The sequence below is a fragment of the Centrocercus urophasianus genome, unplaced genomic scaffold (assembly GCF_019232065.1).
Source record: "Centrocercus urophasianus isolate 14NV4802_14NV808 unplaced genomic scaffold, USGS_Curo_1.0 seq_10, whole genome shotgun sequence".
Classification (NCBI taxonomy): Eukaryota; Metazoa; Chordata; class Aves; order Galliformes; family Phasianidae; genus Centrocercus; species Centrocercus urophasianus.
In genome coordinates this window covers 72,439,054-72,454,218 of record NW_024884142.1, presented here as the reverse complement: position 1 = coordinate 72,454,218, position 15,165 = coordinate 72,439,054, and positions in this window count along the sequence as shown.

Below are 15,165 nucleotides of genomic sequence, written 5' to 3'. Positions count from 1 at the left end.
CCTCGCTGGGATGTCTGTGTCACTGATCGCTCTCAGGCTTGAGAAGTTTCTCATAATGCCGTGTCTGAACCTCCCCTACAAATATGGTTGTATTATACATTGAAAAAGTATAGGAAGAATAAATGCGCTAGCAGAGTAATTTGGAGAAGGAATTTTGTTTCCCACGTATATTCCATTATATTCCATTGCAGGAAATCACTGCAAATTCCTTTGCAAATAACTTGGAACAAGTAAAAGCCAAACATTTTTACAGAAAGAGTGTGATGGGGAAGTTTTTTTTATCTTTTTTTTTTTTCTTTTCTTTTTTTTTCCTCATATCACAGTTTGGATTTATAAAAGACCAAAAAAAAAATAAAATAAAAAATAGAAGATTTGAACTCAGAATCACAGAATGGCCAGGGTTGGAAGGGACCTCGAGGATCATGAATCTTCAATTCCCCTGACAACATGCAGGGCCACCAACCTCCCCATTCAATACCAGACCAGGCTGCCCAGGGCCCCATCCGACCTGGCCTTGAACATCTCCAGGGACAGGGCATCCTCAGCCTCTCTGTGCAGCCTGTTCCAGCACCTCACCACTCTCACAGTAAAGAACTTCCCCTGACATCCAACATAAATCTTCCCTCCTTCAACTTAAAACCATTTCCCCTCGTCCTGCTGTTATCAGGTTCTCTTTCAACACATTTCAGTGGTCCTTGCAGCAGCAGAAAAAAAAGTCATCACAGTTGTACAGGACTTTTTTTTTTAATTATTCAAAAACCTTCCTAATAATACAGAATAGCACAATGGATTTGTGTAATTTTATTCCCTGTTGAAGTAGTTGAGTAATTGAGCAATCTGGTAATTTTCTTAACAGTGATATGGCATTCGTTTGCTGCAAGACCTTTGTCATAGGTTTCCTTTCCATTTCTGATGTCTCTCTACTCAGTTACAGCTCCCCTTGCATTCAGCTGCAGGGCTGCGCTTGTGCGGCTGCCTGTTGTTGCTGGGATATCTCTAATACTTTGGAAGCTGTCCCCTCCCCAGCACGTCTGTCATTGGACAAATTTAGTTTCGATGTTAAGCACTAAGCCATGACAACAGAGAACAAAAGGTCCAAGAATAGCTTGTGCTAAAGGCAACATTTTCATTTGCTTCATTGTTAATTTTTACTTGCTGGCTCTCAGAACCTTGGAGGAGCTTGGTAATGGTCTCCTAGCAAGAGCAGAAATGTTGCAGTGTAAGAGCAAGACTTGAGGGTGAATGGGACAAAACGAACATGCGTCTCGCTCATGAGCAGCTTCTCGGGGCCGCGGGCAGGTTTTCAAGCCACACAGAACCGCTGCTCCCTTTGCCCCGTCTTGCGAGGGCAGAGGAACAACACTCCCGGCCGCCAGCAGGGGGCGCGCCCGCACTGCTGTTGCCGGGGGGGTTCCGCTCCTCCGGGGGGCGCTCGTGTCTACGGGTAGGAAGAGTGTTTAGTAACGGGACCGGTGATCCTGGACTGAAGGCTTCTGAGAACTGTCATAATCGACGGTTTCAATTGGTTGTGTACTGGAGCTTGTTTCATGTCAAGGAACGCTTTTATCTCCATCAATTTTTGGCAACAGAAAGATATTGTACAACGTACTCTTGAAGCAATCGGGATGTTAGGTAACTGTACCAGAAGGAAACTTGCAGAAGGAGAAACTTACTGATAATGTGCAGTAAAGCACTATGCCAATTTGCTGCTCGTTGAGGGTCTTTTTTTAATTTATCAGCAAGCTGCTGTGGATGCATTATTTTCTTTGTGAGCACTATTTTACCTCTTGAATTTGTAAAGAAGAAAGTTCAGAGAGACTTTGACTTCATTTTACAGTACACGGTTTTCCCCAAGAAATCTCAGATGCCTTTGTCAGGCAGTAGGGAATTTCAACCATTTATTTTAAGTGTCTCTTTGAACAAAGAAAAGAAAAGCCTGGGTGACATTTGCTTAAAATAAGCTTAAAAAAAAAGTTGTAATATTTACAGTGATACTTCTGCAGGAGCCAATTCACATTAGTCTTTCAGACGTGAGGAGCAGCTGAGGTCCCTGGGTTTGCTCTGCCCAGAGCAGAGGAGCGGTGCGGAGCCTGATGGCAGCTGCAGCTCCTCACAGGAGCCGAGGGGCAGCGCTGAGCTCTGCTCTTTGGTGACCATCTCCACTAACTTAACGTGGTGTATGAATCTGGTGAGGATTTTTTTGCGACTGAACTTACTGATGGAATAAAGATCCTTGATAATGCTGAAGGGCTTGTACTTGAAAACATAAGTATGGATAAGGATGATACAACAGAAGAGGTAATTTCCCCTCTGCTATTTCACACCATAATCAAGCATGTGATGTTAGGAAGCTGAAGGTTTTAACAAGTTGATCTGAAGTTTGTACACTATTTGGACTTGGAAATATTATCATATAGTTTAGAGAAGTTATTTCTTACACATTTCCACTGAGGTCTTGCTATCTTGTTTGCTGGTTGTCATGAAGTATTGGAGTGCTCCTTTCAAGTTGGTAATGCATACTGTGATCAAATAAACCTAGCATACCAATCCCAGTCCAGCTAATCTGCACGAAGCTTATGTCAGGAGGTTGTAAAGACAATACCACTGCTTTTCATGGCCTATTGTTGACAGTCTGCATGGTCAGTCACTGGATGCCAAGGTCTGAAGTTTGAATAACATTTGCCAGGGCCACACAACACAGTATCTGAAGTGGAGATGGCAATTCATACATCTACTAATGTTCTCTTTGTGGTAACAGAATGCTTCTTCTTTATTTGTTCCACAAGAAATCATGTTTGATCTTCTATGAATTACCTTCTCCGGGCTGAGGGGCAGTTTATATTGATTACATGACATAGTAACAGAGTAAGAGGCAGTGTTTATGATTTTCTGCAAACAAAAGCTATCATACATATGATGGCATTCAAATATAGATAACTGTGGTAAGCCAGGCAGTAGGCATCTAATCCTGTCCAGCCATTTGCTGTAAGCAAAACATTATAAATATATCAGAAGTATGCACCTAACAGTGTGACCTGTTGTGTTTTTTGTTTGTTTCTATGTTTTCATTTCATTTCATTCATAGCTGAAGGTATGAGCAATTTGAGAAAGATACGTTTATTACACATAGCTCATCTGACATCTGTTGGTGATGGACAAATCCACATTACTAGATCAATTTCTGATGAACAGAGTGACTGACAGTTAAGACATGATATCAAACCTGGAACATCCATTAGACCTCATAACCAGTAGAATGTGGACAGGTGTTTGAAGTAACCAGGGTATCTTCAAAGCAGTTCAGTTTCAATGTAAAGATATTTACAAAAACACAGGTTTAGAAAGAAGCTAACAGAAAAATTGTTAATAGCTGTTTCTGAAGCTGAAAAACAAAGCATAGCAGTCCAAACAGGAAGCTTTGTAAGAACAAGATCTTGGAGAAATGGTAATAAAATTCAGGAATGAAGATGAGTGATCCTTTTTTGAAGATAATTGCAATTAAGGAACCTTAGAGAGAAGCTTAGAGCAAACCAGGATCTTGGATGAGATACTGAGAAATGGGAATCTCCAACGGAACATTTGGCTGCTGACATCTTGAAATAATAGGACTAAGCTGGAAACCTGAGCCATAGAGACTGTTGAGGAGGAAGATTTGGTTACAGCTTAGAAACAGACCAGATGAAGGCTTTTGTCTGATATTATGCAAAAAACCATAGGGCTGTGCTGAGCACTGAGGCAATCAGCTGTAACTGGGATATATACTTGTAGAAAGGGAAAGGAGAAGAAAAGGGGAAAAAAAAACAAGTCAATGAAGTCACAAAAATGAACAAGTCACATTTTTCAGAGAGTTTGGGACAAGTTTAGTCTGACAGTGCTATCCAACTGAACTGCATCCTTCACTTGTTTTTCTACACCAATGCTATTCAGCCTTACCCTTCCAGCTTGAAAACTCTTCTGTGTTCAATGAGAAAAACAAAAATGAGGAGAAAATAAACGCAGATAATTTAATTATTGTAATGAAAGGACTCCCTCTTCTCCCCAGTGTGTTGTGTTGTCTTATATCCCAGAGTCACATTTCCAGAGAGGATGCTTTGCCTTCACCTTGTGCTGATATAAATAAGTGCATACAGTACAGAGCAATAGAAAACTGGGCACAAGAAATGTGGAAGATCCTGTTGTACAGAGAACTGGAGTGTGCTCCTTATCTTTTGAGATCGGGAAGAAATACCAAATGTAGTCCCTTTATTTTTGGTATGTTGTGGTCAGGTCTTTGTTAGTACTGTTGCCAGGGGGACAAAAAGCAAGCAGCCAAAGAGAAAAGGCTTAACCACTTTCAAAAATGGGTACCTGAGCCTTTGGAAGACAATTTCGAAGAGGAATCAAAAGTAGTTGTAACCTCTTGGTAGTCTCAGTCCAAGTGGAAGCAAGGCCAAAGAAGTTAAATTAGTTATTCCAAACACAGTGGAATCAGTGATTAGGCTTTCATATTGCTGTGATGCTTTCATTGCTAAAACAATGCATTCTCTACACAGTGTTTTAAAAGAAAATATTAACCAGCAGCGCCCTCCTTGCCATTCTATAAAGCAAAGAAGCCTAAGACATATATAAAGCTGAGTTCTCACAGTCCCTCAGTTGTACTCCTCAGTTTTTGTTCGCAATATGTTTGTTCATATTCTATTTTGTACGTGCTTTTAGTAAGCACAGTAGTGCTGCCTGTAAACATGAACATTTTTAGGTTTGTTTTTACAGTCTATCCCTTTCCTTCCTAAGGGTCTGGTGATTAACAAGCAGAGTTATAATGCTATTGCTACACATTCACAACTTAGGGATAAAAAGATGCTGATGAGATACTTAAAATGTCAAAACATAGATATATGGAAGGCAGGAAACTGCACCCTACAGAAGATCATTGTTTGTTGTTACAATACTGTATAGTGTATGCCTTCAATGATTTACGAACGATCATTTAATCTGCCTTCCCAGCCCTCTGGACCTGAATTAGTCCCTTGATAGCTCTGATTAACTTGGCCCCCTTCAGTCATATAATGCTGTTTTTGCTTGTAGATAAGCAGCTTTTGGTTCGTTGTATTTGGACTGTTTCCCACAAGTGGTATAAATGTGCCCTTAATGCTTCTTACAAGTTTTTTAATAAGATTAGAAGGATGATTGTAATATTTGTAGATTACTATCCAGTATACTGCTAATCCATTATGGCTGTGAGGAAAGGGAAGTACATAGCATGGATTTGAGCATAAATCTCAAACAGTAGCACTTGTTAACTTTCAGCAGCTTATGTATTTTATTGTGCTCATTGCTAATTAAAATTCTTACACAAAAAGCTTGTTTCACCCTAGGCTTGACCTGCCTCATATGATGCACGGAGGTGGCAGTTTCCTTGAATTAGGGTAGTTTGGGCATGTGACAAGTATTCTCTGATCACCTTCCTTACTGTGAGTCTCTAATAACTAGTTAGCACGCAAGAAGAGCATTAACTTCCTTATTGTGTTACTTCTCTTGTGTGAAAATATAATGGGTTCCAGAGGAAGGAAAATAAGATTGGGACTATTTCTAGCTGTAGAGATTCCTTCATATACAGGCAGCAAACCTTTAACTTTACTCCCTTGTATTTGCTTTCATTTTCCTTTGGCTTTACTCCCTTCTGGTCCTTTTCCCTGTTTACTCTGTGACTCTTCTCTGAGACCCTTTTTTTAAAAAAAAAAATTCAAAGAGATTTATAGCTAACTATATGGAGATTTATTTTGGATGAGAAATTAGAATGATCATGTTTCTTTTATGGCAGTTGCATCTGCTCCAATTCTTTCAACACTAGGATCTCAAAAATTACCTTGAGATTTGGATCAAATGGTGCCACTTGTCAAAAGGAAGAAAATAGCATTAAGTAAGAATATGTTTGTTGCTGTTAAAGCTCAGAAAAAGTTGTTATAACTACAAAACTGTGATAGAGAAAACAGAAAGGTTATTCTTTTTCAAGCCTATGAATATCCCGGTGTCTAGAGAGAAATCTCATTGATCTGGAGATGTTTGCAGAAAACTAGCTACTTCCAGGCCTATCACTGTTTCACGGTATGTGAATGTGTCAGGAGCTCAACTCACAATCCCAACCTTGACTGCTGTAGTGTATTTGAAGTCATAGGCATATGCATTCGCCAGACCAGAGGGATTTTTTCACTGGCAGATTTGCAGAAACATGACTCATTTGGACCAACACAGCTAAGCAGTTACCCACAGTTATGCTACACTGATGTCACCAGGACTTTCTCTTGAAACATCAGTAGAGCTTGGCCTTCAGGGCTTTTTCACTTCCTCTGCATCTTGAACATGCACTGTCTTGTCTTTTGCAGTGTAACAGTGCTAGTCTGTGCTAGCACAGAAGCGCCCTTAAACTCTTGTACTCCTTCTGCTGACCATAGGAACACGAGAATAACCCCTGTGATTTTGCTGCAAAAATTAAACAAAAATTTTGCATTAAATTGAATTACTGAGCTGCTATTCTCCATAAATGATCAATGACTCTAGTGCTGTTAGATTAGTAATCTAACAAGTTAGATTAGTTATTAGATTGTTAGATTAGTAATCCTCAACACTTCAAGTAGGAAATTTTTCATTTATGTTAAATGAAGCAGTAGATTTATTTATTTTTTTTAATTAAACCTGGCACTGAGTTTCCACTTGGAAGCCTAACCTTGCTCCCACAAAAAAATAAAAAATCAAAATCCACAATAGAATTTCTATCCACATTTCAAAGGTAGAGGAAAGCCAACTTTGCTCTTGAAAATATGAAGTGATCTTCACACATTATCAACTGTAAAAGCAGATTTCCTAGCCAGAAAGCTAGAATAAAGATGGAGGAACAAAATGAATTCAAAACATCCCATTTCCTGTCCTAAAGACAAAATAGTTTTCCCGACAACTCTCAGCAGAAGTTTTGTGACAAATGAAAATAGTGGATTATTTGAACAATACTCAAGCCAATAGCATTTTATTTAGCAAGGAAATTAAGAAAACATTGCATTAACTTTGTGGTAGTGTGGGAAGCTGGAAAAATCAAGAACTGTGGTGTTTAATTTTCATAAAGGAATTTTCCAGAGCAAAGTGCAAAATGCAAGCTAAGAAGATGGAGACTTGTGAAATTTGTATTATTCTTTGTTTTGTGTAATTAGTGTTGTATATTTCTGTTTTATTTTAGTTTAGGAGATTCAATTAAATGCATAAAATAGAGCTGGATACTGACTCATATTTCCATCAATGAAGGGCATACATGAGAATTTTCTGACCCTGGTGTCCTGTGAACTGGCTAATTTAATGGGCTGATCCAGTACTCCAAATAAATTATAGGTCAGTCTGTTATATTTGTTAAGAAACACTGGGAGTCACTGTGTCTCTACAAATGCAGCTAAAATGAGCTTGCTTTATTAAATAAACAAATGCATCTGTGTTTCATATAATGCATACAATTATTGTGTCTTTGAATGTAACTGTCAGTTTGCTTATTCTCCTGTGTATATGAAAATCTTTTAAAATGTCTTGTAAATCGAACAGTCAGTGATCAGAAAACCAAGTAGGAGGTTGCCCTGGGGAAAAAGAGGTACTTACTCATTTGCTTTGTATAGATCTGTAACTGTGATTGCTCAAAACAGCATGAATGCAGATCATTTTATGTTTCTTTGTTTGCAACGTGTTGGCTACAAAAAAAAAAGAAAGAGAAGAAAGAAATAGCTACCAGCTATTATCCAACCTCTGTGGGCGTTATATCATTGAAACCTCATACCTTACTGCAACTGGAGGCCATTCTCCTTTAAATGATTCATGGAAGCTATAAATATCAACTGCAGGATGGAATTTGGCTTGTAAACAACGCATGCTCCAGAATGCAGATCTTTCTCAAGCAAACATTTTAAAAAAGATTGATTGCTGCCCAGAACAGCTCAAAATTGGATTTCCAAACCTCTCTTTCACTGACAGCTTTCATTCTGACCTAGACAGCAAAGTCTAGAAAGACTTTTAGGCTTCAGAGTCCTTAGTACACATTATGTACCTCTAAATAACACAAACTCTCTGGGTTTCACAACACAGAGTGGGGATATCACTGACAGCTAACTTGTCCTGTAAGGCTCACTCCTGATCCCTTGCAACAGCACCAGCCCAGTATGGAGCAGAGCGGTGCTAAGCTCTCCAAGCTGGTGCAGAGGACCTGTTATGGGTCTGCCAGTGGGTAGAGTAGAAACAAAAAGGGATGGTGTTGTCAGAAGAAGCAACCCATCCTTTAAAGTCCTGCATCCTTTAAAGTCCTGCTCACTGGAGGGTCCAAGCATGTAGGTAGCCTCTCACCATCTTTCTCAAGTGTTTCTGCTGTGTACTCATGAGCCACATTTCTGCCAGGCTCAGATGAAAAACATGGTGGTAGTCTCCTATCCTTTATGGACTTAGCACCAGCTTGAGCAGAAAGTGTGAAGTGTGGCAAGTTCTGCTGAGGGTACAAGATGCAGTGTATCTTTTGCTTTGCTTTTGTGGTTGCCACAGAGCAAGGGAAGTACTGGTGAAGTGCCTTTTTATTTCGGGTCCAATGTGTGTGGTGCATCCGGTTGCTGGACTGAAGCATTAATAGTTGTTACGGGCAGCTATGGGTATCAGCTACAATATTGTGGTAGATCAGGCACAGCAAGAGGCAGGATGGTCAGCATCCTGAAGAAAGAAGCAGTAAGTACTGAATTACTGTGAGACATGTATTTTGTCTACTGAAGTCTGATCATACATTAGAAACATTCTCTGATGATATGACAGAACAAGTATCTGCTTAGCTCTGTGCTTCTGCAGATACCTGAGTTGTTGCACAGACTGAAGCTGTGGCTAGGATTGCCTAAAACTTAGCTTTTTTTTTTTTGTAGTTTGAGACAAGAATAATTGCCCCTCTGATTTGGAATGGAAACTACAGTCATTGTCATCCTCCAGAAATTTCTCATCGCCTCTCCATGTGACATTTTTTCAAAGCACAGCTGAGCAGACTTATCTCTTGGGGACTCCTCAGTGCAGCCGTGGCCACGGCCCCAAGGACTGACATGGCACGCAGCTCCCTGGCAGCTGGCCCAGAGCACTCAAATGCCCCTGTCTGCGTCCTGGCTCCCTGGCTCCGAACCCCAGATCTGGCAGCAGAAAAAGTGCAGTGTCTACATTTGGCACCCAGTCCTGCTGCAGGGAGACTGGAAGCCTTTGCAGTCCCTGCTTGAACTTGAGAGCATGAAGCTCTCTGTGCTGCTGAGGACCGTGACACAGGCTGAGGGTTAATGAGGAAGGATGCCTCCAGCTCTGCAAGCAGAAGACCTCTCACCCCCAGCTCACCTGACAGCAGGTGTTGGTGTTGATGTTCTGTGTGTTCTGTAAAAGCACATGGCAGACACCACCCACCTGTCCGGTCCACAGATTTGATCTCTCAAACCCCAGTTTGAGACCAAGTTTGAAACCCCAAGTCAATGCTGGTGGAAGAAAGATTGATGAAGATTTCTCCTCCCACATCTTCAGTGGCAGTATCCTCATCCTTCCTGACTTTGGGCAGAGCGAGGTGCTGTTTGCTCCTTTCTCTTTCCCAAATAGGTTGTGCAGGGGCAGAAAAGAGACGATCATCTTGGCAGTCAGGTTGGAGCCCGAGGTGCTGGGTCATTCCTGCTCTATCTGTAGCAGGAGGCCCAAGCGGCAGGCCCTCCTCATTCCCTGCAGAAGCTCTCATCAGATGCTGTAGCCAAGAAGTGGGGCTGGGAAGACAGCAACCAATGAGAAGGATTTCTTCTGAGTATTTTCTCAAGTGCACTCTTCAGAAAACCACCTTTCCTTTCAAAAAATGTAAACTCTGGGGCTTCAGCTCCTTCTAGCTCAACTTTAAGCTTTGCCAGAACTGGCCAGAGCTTCAGACTTTGGAAACACGAATTCCTGAGCAGATTTCTCTATGTGAACTCTCAGAAAACCAGGCATGTTTTTAAGGGTAATATAGCTGTGACTTGAGACCAGTTTGTTGAAGCCAAGCTATTTCCAAAGAATATGTTGTCTTTGACAGGTCAGCATTTTCCAGTGACATTACATTTTGTCCTAGAATTCCTGAATAGCCCCAGTCAGGTCTTTGTTCTGGTTCTGTGACAGGAATTAGATCATCATATAGTCCTGCCAGAGAGCACACACACTTTTGTAAAAGGACCTTTCTCAAGCTGTGAGAAGGCTTTGCAAAAGGTCTTGCCACTACTTAAAACTGCCCTTTGCATTTCAAAATTCCCCTTCCTTGAAGGGAAAATCACAGGATGCTGAAAAAGAGGAACTCCAAACACATACATCTATAGTGAGATCACTCATTCGAATACAGTAAACTACAAGTGTTGATGAAATTTATGGACTGGAAGGATAAGATGGTTTCACTGAGCCAAATAACAAGAAACCGGTGTGTTTACAAACTTTCAGCCCCATTCTGCAAATGTAAAAGCAACATCTGTAGATGCATATGTTTTGGTTGACGGCAAATAGGTGCAATAAGATGGGAAAAGACAGGATTAATAAGAATTTACTGAAATTCACCTCCTGTGATGTGATTAAACTGACGTGTCCCCAGATATCCAGCAGAGACACCTGCAATATTGCTAGGGCGGTCTTCACCAGGAACATCTTTCTTTGAATATTTAGAGTCTTTGTGCAGGATTACCTGTTTGGCCAGACATGCTGTTATCAACTACATTTATTTTCTATTTCATCTTTTAATCATATGGTTCAAAATAAATTCAGTTTCCTACCCCTAAATTCTTCATTTCATAAGCTAAGAATATTAATGACAGAGCAATGGAGTGCCTTCTGGCTTTTTTTTTTTCTCCCTGTATTTCATTCTTAAACTATTTTTTATTGTGGTACTAGGCATATGATCCTAATGCTGCAGTCCTTAGTGATAGGATCACCACTTAGACCATACACACAGAGCCTCTCAAGTTTTGCCATTTTGCACTGAGTCTCTGAGTGATGTAAAATCACTGAATCATCCTCTTGCCTTTACATTTCAGGTGGCTGGTAAATTCAGATTCAAATATCATGATCTAAATTGGCCTCAGTAACGCTTAGTTCAAGAATCAAAGTAAAAAAAAAAAGAAACATGCAGCTATTTACTTTTCAAAATTACTCCTGATTTGCCTCATTGGTGAGAAAATAAGAAGTACACCAGAGAGAGGGAGGCAAAATATTCCAGAAATATCACACAAGAATTTGTTGCCATTAGACTTCACTTGATAGTCACCAAGATTTATCTTCAAAGCGAGACTGAATGCAAACTCAGCCATAATACAGGTTCAGTCCCCAAACTTTCCTGTTCATTCTTCACCAACATTAAACACAGTGACAGCTGCAGAAGCCCAATGTGCTCTAAAGAAACTTGTCAAAATAAGCATACTTTTCATCACTTGAGACAATAAACAAACAGAACAGCAATCACTCACAGGCTGGTCTGTCTTAGGATAGTAGGTGAGTTGAACTGAAAATACTCACTTCCACTGACCTTAAAGTGAGCTTCCCTCGAGGATGGGCAGATGGGGTTACCTTTCCCCATCTGCAAGGTTTGGGGCAGTGGCCCAGCTCCTGCTGGATCTGGCATTTAGAGGCCCTCCTCTTAATCAGAACCCAGGAAAGCAAACAAGAATAAGGATTTCCTTTCCCCGGCCTTTTGTGCAGAGATGTATGATTTGTTCTGAGCTTATGCTTGGGTTACACTTGGGCCTGGCTGTCCAGCTTTGAGATGCAGGATTTACAACAAACTTCTTTACTGGTCACTGAGGAGCCTCTAGAATACACAGCATGTGAGGAGCTTATTGCTTGAGTTTTACGAGGATAATGCAAATAAAACTCTTTGAATAATAATGCTATCTCTTGAACTCAATAAACCTAGAGGACTTTTAGATACAATTATAATGGTGCACAAGCCAGAAGTATTATTAAAACTGATCCATCTCAGTGCTGTTCTAGCCTGGGAAACTTGCAGCTGGTTTATGTCAAGGTTACTGTGGCTGCAACATCCTGATGAAACCAATTTAAACCTCCTTTATTCATTTTTCTACTGTGTTGTAGCTGTCATCAGTGCACAGACCCAGTGCTAACCTCAAGAGTCTCAAGAGTATCTTCAAAAGATAAAGGTAAACTTAGTTTGTAGGTTTTGGTTAAACAGACAGAAATCTCAATGTAAATTCATAGGATTGCTATAGAAATTAGTGTGTTTGTTTGTTTCTGGATAAAAAATTGATTAATTAGAGCAGTGAGTTAAATAATTCAGAGGGTGAGTACGGATGAATGCTTAACTCTGAAGTAGTAAGCTTGTTCTATTTATAGAAAAGTTTTTTTTTTTTTCTCTCCTTCTTTCTGTATGTGTTTTAATAATTTACTTATTCATTAATAAAGTATTAAGCAAGGTCAGAAATCTCATTGCCCTGTTCTGTGCCGTCATGTAGAAAATTTAAGAGATTTACTTCTGAAACTGATGAAGGGGGCACAGAGAAAAGCTGATCACTTTGAGGACAGAGGTAATGATACCAACATGTTGGCATATATGAACAGTCCTGTGACTGATTTACCAAGTGCAGTGTGACGACACCATTGGATGACTGACAGGTTTGTTTAAGAATCCAGGATGATGCTACATAATTATCCTTCTGTCTAGAAATAAATGGACAAGTTGCATGTTAATGCAATTAAATAGTTCACAGAAAGGAGTATTTCACTGGAAGAAAGTGTAGTTGCATTGCAGAGAATCCCATCTGAATCAGGCAACATGCTGATGGGTTCATGACCTCAAATGAAAGTAGGACATGGACAGAATCTCTCTTCATATTTGAAAGAGACACAAAAAGGCAGACTGCTATGGCAAGATACTAAGGCAGCTGAGAAGACAACAACAAGATCTCAAGAGCAACAGCAGAAAGTCTGGAATGGAAAATAAAGAAGTAAGTATTTTGAAGGTAAAATGGAGTTGTAACGTATGATGCCCTTGATACCAATGAATGTTATATCAGTGCCAGTGAGATCACTGATAGGTATCCATGAGTGATTTGGCCTCCATACACACTTTAAGCTTTCATTGCCTGTCATTCAGACTCCCTTCAGCAACAGTTTTAGCTCACTCAGCCAAAACGTGGTCAAATACTATTTAGCAAAAAGAAGATGAGGTGGCTCCAAACTCTAACATATGCACCAGTTGCCACAAAATGAGATATGGAGAGGTGAGCAGACAACACAGTACATGGCACAGTGTCAGAGGAAAAGGAACACTTTAGGAGGAACTTCCTTGTGGTTGAAAATAAACCACTGATTGTAATACATCTACATTTAAAATCTACTGAAGCAAAATTTTAGGCAGCAGTAAGTCTCCAAAATCTAATTCAGTAACAGTTGATTAGGAAAAAAAAAAAAAAAAAAAAGAACACCTATTTAAAAATGAGACATCTTACTGAAAAAATACCTACAAGAGCAACTAAAAGAGTAAATGTCTGCAGTTGACATGAAGGCTACTTATTGACAAAATGTCAAAGCTCAGAGTAATTGTATCATTTCATTCACACAGACTTTCAAAATTACAGCAAAATCTGCTCTATGTCCCGAACAGTCGATTTTTGTGATTCAGTATCAGGTTAATGGAAGATACTTGAAGTAAGAAGACAGTTTTCAAATATCTGAGGCTACATCGAAAGGAGGAAAATGGAAAATAATAAAAACCCTGGAACTCTGGCAGGTTAAATGTAAATGCAGGTTGGAAAAGAACTTGATGAATAACTTGAAAAAGACATAAAATGTCATAATAAATTCTTTTTCAAACAGATGAGGAATGAAAGTCAGCCAGAAAGTTTGCAGGGTAATAAATGGCCAAGCATAAAAGGGAATACTCAGAGAACATAAGGTCATAAGGAAATGGTAAACAATTTTTTTTGTAGTTGTGCTCTCTCTGGAGGCTTACGAATATTTCCCCCTCAGACTTCTTCTTCCTGGTGGTTGTATCTGAAGATGTTTCATGACTGAATTGTCAGTGGAAGTGGAACCATCAACCAAATGAACCGTAACAAATCACCATGTCCAGACCTTGTTCATAGTTGAATTGCAACAGAAAGCAAGTCTGAAATGTCTGAACTATTAACTGCTCTGTATAATGTCTTGTTTAAAACCATCTAGATACCAGGTGAACAGAATTTGACAAATCTGTCAGAAATAAGAATTCAAAACCATTGAAAACTCCAGTTAAGCCAGTAAAAAGAGGGACAGAAAATAAAATTAGTGAACTGGAAGAGGGGTTTAAAAGTGAAGTGGCAAAATTTGCTGACGGTACTGTATTGTCCAGGGTAAAACGAAAGTTGACTCTGAAGATTTGCAGGAGATCCTTGTGATGCTAAGGGAGTAATAAAACAACAAATGAAACTGGAGGCATAAATGTAAAGTAACGCCAGTGGGAGAAACAATCTTATATACATGTTAAACTTGGAAATAGTTTCTATCACTCAGAGGAGATATTTTGAAAGATCAGTCTTTAGTAATGAGCAATTACTGTGCTAAAATGCTGAGGACTTTTTGGAAAAAGAGTACTGTATGAATCCATAGTGGACTCTCATCCCCAGCCATTTATTGTAAAAATAGAAAAGATAAAGAGAAGGACAAGACTGTACCAAAGAAATGTCAATAGATATTTGCCCTGTTCTTATACTTGTTTGTCCCTTGTCACTGCCAGAAAAGGATTTCCTTCCAGAGTGTAACTGAGCTGCTGCTCTGGAGGTGGTGAAAGACAGCAACATGGCAATTCAGAGTGAAACAGCACCATCGCAAGCGGCACTCTGTGCCAGCCTGTGAGATGCATAGTCAGGAATGAAGATCTTGGCAAATGGGAAAAAACAAAATATCGTATTGACTGACTGAAGGCTATTTCCCTGACTCCATTTGACTTTGGCAGGTAAAACAGAACAAGATAGTAGTTCGACTAATTAGCTGTTATCTACCAGTAGTGAAAATAACATTCTTCTCTTTCTGCCTCTTTCCATTCTCCAGCTATTTCTTTAGGTGTTGTTTCTGCTTAAGAAGATGTGTTCCTTGAATGAATGACCAGTTGACAAAGCAGAGTGAAAATGGACATCTGAACAACTTTTAGGTGCAGAATGA